Source organism: Lepeophtheirus salmonis, chromosome 5, assembly GCF_016086655.4.
Source record: "Lepeophtheirus salmonis chromosome 5, UVic_Lsal_1.4, whole genome shotgun sequence".
NCBI classification, from domain to species: domain Eukaryota; kingdom Metazoa; phylum Arthropoda; class Copepoda; order Siphonostomatoida; family Caligidae; genus Lepeophtheirus; species Lepeophtheirus salmonis.
This window is the reverse complement of record NC_052135.2, coordinates 17,767,578-17,772,960: the sequence shown is the minus strand read 5'-3', so window position 1 is coordinate 17,772,960 and position 5,383 is coordinate 17,767,578. Positions and strand designations below refer to the sequence as shown.

Here is a 5,383-nt window from a genome sequence, read left to right as displayed (position 1 = left end):
GACAGAGATACCTCTTTTTCGACAACTACAGTCCAATATTATTTCCAAGGCATCAACCACTACCATGTTGGTTTCTTTGGTCTAGCCTTGTATTAATTTTTTATCGTTGATCTCCTCATCTCAAATTATATCTAGCTATAGAGATGTGAAGAGCCCTGCTATTAACAGTGTGTTACTTCTTTGCCAATCCCAATGCGAGTTCTTCCCTTGGGTGTTTTTAGTCACTCCAACATTAATATCAACATTTTAGTGATCTAAACCTTTAAATGTCCGTAGTGTTTGCAACTACTTACAAAGAATATTATAAGTACTAGAGAAAAAATTGATCAGTTTATTTACTAAGATATCCTTGGTACACTTTATAAATTTGCCCACACGCCCTATTTTCTCTTTCTGTCTCAAAATTAGATACAAAGACAGCAAAAAGTTGAAATTCAATCCCTGGAAATCCCAGAAAAATATCACAAAGTTAAATGAAGAATTGTCCAAAAATTGGATAAATGTGAAGTAATCAATTTTTTGAGCCTTTTCTTTATTTTTTTAAAAAGAAATGTGATCGATAAATACAATGAAGATTTATAGGTATCCGATAAGGAATTAAATAGCATCTTCCAGTACGAGAGCCTTTTGAAAAGTGCATGTAAAGTGCGATAGATGGCACTACTGACGCGTATCAAGGTTATGTTTAATTGGAACTATCTTTCGGAAGAACACACACCAAATTTCAGCCAGAGCCGTCTATTTCTTTCTGTTTGGCATTCGTTTGAATAGAGGAATCGGCCGGAAAGATTATGGGGACCATCTTTTGGATTCACAACGATTAATCCTCATCGACTATCTGGAAAAGTGTAAAACTATTACAGGTGCATATTATTCATCGTTTTTGTAACGTTTGAAAATCGAGCTGCAAGAAAAAGCCCACGATTGGCCCACAAACAAGTCCTTTTCCATTACGACAATGCACCAGCTCACATCTCAACAGATGTGTTCCCCAAATAAATCAAAATAGGGTTCCAACTCGAGATACTAAAAGCACTAGCAATCTCATTCACTTTCACTCTTCTGTCATCATGGATTGTATCAATTATTTCTGGCGTAGTAACCTCAACAGAACGTTCATCTTCACTTGTGCCCATATGGCCACACCGGAGTTTTTGAAACCCCTTATAAACTCTTTTAATCGAAGGTGCAGAGTCCCATAATGTTTATCAAGCTTCTTTTTAGTCTCCTGAGACGCTTTGTCTTTCATAAAATAATGTTTAATCAACACACGAAATTGTTTTTCGTTCATTTAAAAGACAATTACTTTACTTCCTTAATTCAAACAAATTATAAACAGAAAGGAACAGATTGATCTGGCTGAAAGTTTGTGTGTGTTCTTCTAAGAGATACTACTAACTAAACATAACCTCGATATGTGCCAGTAGTGCCATCTCTCGGACTTTAAATGTACTTTTCAAACGTCCATTGTATATCAAAAAAAAAAATATTGTCTGTTGTTGGTTATATTCTACTTTCTTAATTTATATAACTCGAATGGAAATTTTTTAACCCACAATCAATATACAGGAATGTTGTATAAGATATAACCTGCTGGTATGCTAAAAAAAATAATCAAAAATCCATAGACACTTAGAAAAATTTCAATTTTTTAAAATAATTTTTGGAAATAAATTTCAAATGAAATTTCAAGTATTACATTTTTTGAAAAAGAAAATCAAAAATCCACAGCTGTTGATAAACTTCCTTTTCAAGTATATACAACCTATCATTGATATACGAAACCTGATAGAATATTGGCGTGGGCTCAAAAAGACCCTGATAACTTATTGGGAGTTATATGTCCTTGATGCACTCAGAGTAGAAATGAGGATCGACATCGGAGTCATTCTTGCCAATTTCCTTTTTTATTTCCTTTTCCCCCTCCTCCCTTGTCACAGCTGATCTAATGAAACGTCATGACAACTAAGCTCCTCTCCTCTAAACTATTCTTCAAATTGTCAGGGGTACTATATTGATTTTCGGTTTCTATTTTATAACATACCCAAAATGCTACCGATTGACATCACTATTCATGAGTCCACTAACTAGTGATTACTTTATACTGTGATGTTCTTTTGTTAAGAATTATGATAAGAGTTTTGGAAAATACAGGCTATTTTCAGTTTGCAAATAAAAAATACTGTCACGCGTTCTAGGTAACATATTATGCAACTCTAGATTTTGAGAATAATTACATTATTCTCGGTAAATTGATTTTATAACTATACTTTCCAAAAGCACATAACAAAATAAAATTAATGAATTAATATATAAGGGACAATCATTTGGTTTACATGCTTCAAACAAAAAAATAAGTATAAGTAAATGAAAAACGATAACAACATTTACGCGAAAATCTGCTAAATAATTAAATTAAAAACTAAACTATAAAATATCCTTATACTTTAGTGATAAGTATTCTATTTTAAAGTGATATCTATGTGTAGGCAGTGACATTACAAGCCAATCACCAATCCTTATTGCCTATTTGTAATATTCCCTCAAAGCTCAGTAGTCATGTGCACTAGGTAAACCACTTTGGGGCAATCTCAAAACTGATGTCTTGAAGTCTCTAGACTGAACTTACAGAATGTGAAATATCTCTCTGTATTTTCGACTCTCAATTTATTTGTAAAAAGGGTTTAAGTAGCCATCCTCTAGCGAAACCCCTTTCCTTTTGAGTCCATGCAAGGGTTGCAAAATATTTAATTGAGTTTTTCAGAACATCTTCCGACGGTTTACAACCAAATCATCCGGGGAATCCACAATTTGGCTTTTGATGGCTTTCTTGCAGACACTTGAAATAGCTATGGTTTCTAACGCCATGTGAAACGGGATTGGGAGGCTTCATCTATTTTTAATTCTTTTAATATACAAGATATGTGGCATCTGTGGAGTCGCTCCTCAATTGTCTAATTTCTAAAAGTCCTGATGTCTTGAATTCTGGATAGTAATTCTTAATCAATCATGTATTAGAATAAAATCCCTTTATACATATTCATAGATATGTACATAGTATGTAAATATGTATGTAGATGTACCTAAACACATACTCATATGTGTATGGGTTAATACATTAAAAGCTTTGTGCGTTCATGTGGAGTATTTTTTGTATTTGTGCATTCCATTTTTTGGCAGGCTTCTTGAATTGTCATTATTTATTTACTTTTTAAGCTTTTTTCTTTATTATATATACTCATTAGATATGCACTTTTTAGGTCGCCTTGTATAATACACATTCATACATTGACAGCTTCTATAACTCTTGGCGTTATCTCGCTAACACAAAAATATACCGTGTATTTTGTCCTCAGTTGTTAATGTATCTGCTTCTTTTCTCCTATTCAGTGTATTGTACGTTGATTGGTTGAATTAGAAGCTACGAACAATTTTCAACAATTATTGAAGAATAATTAAAGCATTAGGACGAATTGACTCACTATGCTACCAACTGATTTTTGCCCTTTTCTCGTGTTCTTTTTGGAAGAAAAGTTGCATTATACGATCAAGTTATATTCTATATAATCAATGAACTTATTCAATGAGATTTATATATACTTTATACTCTTACTTCAGTAGCATAAAAAATACCATGCATTTTGTTGTCAGCTGTCGATCTATCTACTGATTTTCTCATAATTTGAGTTCTGAACGCTGATCGGTTGAATTATAATAATCTCCTTTATAACTGTGAACAATTCTCAACACTTATTGAGCAATAAATCTATAGTTTTGAAGAATTTTGCTAACTTCTATCATATCTGATTTTGGACCTTTTTTGTTTCTTTCGAGTGAAAGGTTGCTTGATACAGTAAACTGTTTTCACATGACGTCATTATTCTGAAAGAAGGTATTAACAGTAAAATTATATAAGAATAAAAACTCTTGCTCCTGTTTTATGGAAAACTGTGCATTATAGAGTGTTTTCACTGACGACATAGATTACATGATAAACCATGCTGCCAAAATTACGAAAGAAATGCATAAATGCAACAAAATGTGCGAAGGGTTGAGCCAAGTGATCAAAAAAAGGTTTATATGACGTCATTTTTTTTCTTTCTCTCTAACATAATAAAACGGCATTTCCAAAAAAAAACGATATTCTCAACAGTTATTAAATGATAATTCCATAATTTGGAACAATTGGTTAACAACCAACTTATTTTGGGCCTTTTTTAGAGAGGGAGCACAGGTTGTGTGATGCAAAAAAGTAACGTGAAGTCATACTTCCCTCTAATAGGGTATTTCACTATATTTTGTTTTCGGATATCAGTGTTCTGAACTTTGATTGGTTGAATTTGAGTTAGTTATTGTTAAGGTGTGAAAAATTCTGAAAAATTATTAAATAATAATTCCATAGTTACAAGAATTGCTTCTCCCCCCCCCCTGTTTCTTTTTGGAAGAAAGGTTGCGTTATACAAAAAAGGTAATGAGGGGATTTAAATATGTAGATGGTGCAGTTGTAGTTTTAGTGTTATAAATATGATTAATTATGTCCTTATTTGGGGGAAAAATAATTAAATTATAGAGGATATCCGTACTTTTGCCTTAGGACATTTCGCCTTAACACTTTTTTCTCTAACGGATATTTCATCTTAAACAAAAGATAAGACTTGTAACTTTGTTATTGTTTAGTTTTTTTGGAATTTTTTTAGTCAAAATATAATTTATATTACTGTACAAGGCTTTAAAGGGTTATTTTCTGTGAGAACAATGGTGGAATTGTGCTTTACCTCTTATTATTTTTATTTGTCAATCCATGAGGGTATTCTTACATAAATAATCCATCATGTCTAATGATAATTTATAACGGAGAAGTAATGAGCATGTCTTCCATCCGTATCATTGTCCAGTTTGTTTATTTTTCTTGTTATGCTAATTTTATTTTATTTTCTCTGGTTCGAACTCATTACATAGTGAGATTTCGATAGTATGTATGTATTGGTACTTCGGAGCATAATTCTATATTTATTTATTTTTATTTTAAGGTGAAATATCCTTGACGCAAAGTTCCTTTAAGCGAAATGGTTTACAGTAGAGATATACTGATACCTAAATCTCAGACGGTTCCGATACTATCTTTATGAACAATTCTGAGAACGATTCTTTATTAATAAAATGTTCAAAAAAATGTTATAGGCAAAGCAAAAAAATAATTTCATTTTTTTTTAAATCTTCATCTTATTGAAACAAGGGCTTGACAAAAAAAGACATAAATATATCAATTATGATTATTATTAATTCTAAAAATATTAAAATTATTTAAAAGTTTGTTCCTTTCTGTGCTCAAGAATTAATTTATTCCTGGTGTACTCATATACAAGGTGTGTTCAAAAATGAA

General features: G+C 31.7%; 1 long non-coding RNA gene across 1 annotated transcript; it reads right to left on the bottom strand.

Moving 5' to 3' along the window:
• Positions 1-2,252: 2,252 nt before the first annotated feature.
• Positions 2,253-3,993, bottom strand: LOC139905360 (uncharacterized). Its single transcript, XR_011780030.1, has 2 exons — positions 3,614-3,993; positions 2,253-3,559 (listed from the first exon to the last, which is right to left on the bottom strand). It is a non-coding gene; the product is annotated as an uncharacterized lncRNA (long non-coding RNA).
• Between the last annotated feature and the right edge of the window lie 1,390 nt (positions 3,994-5,383).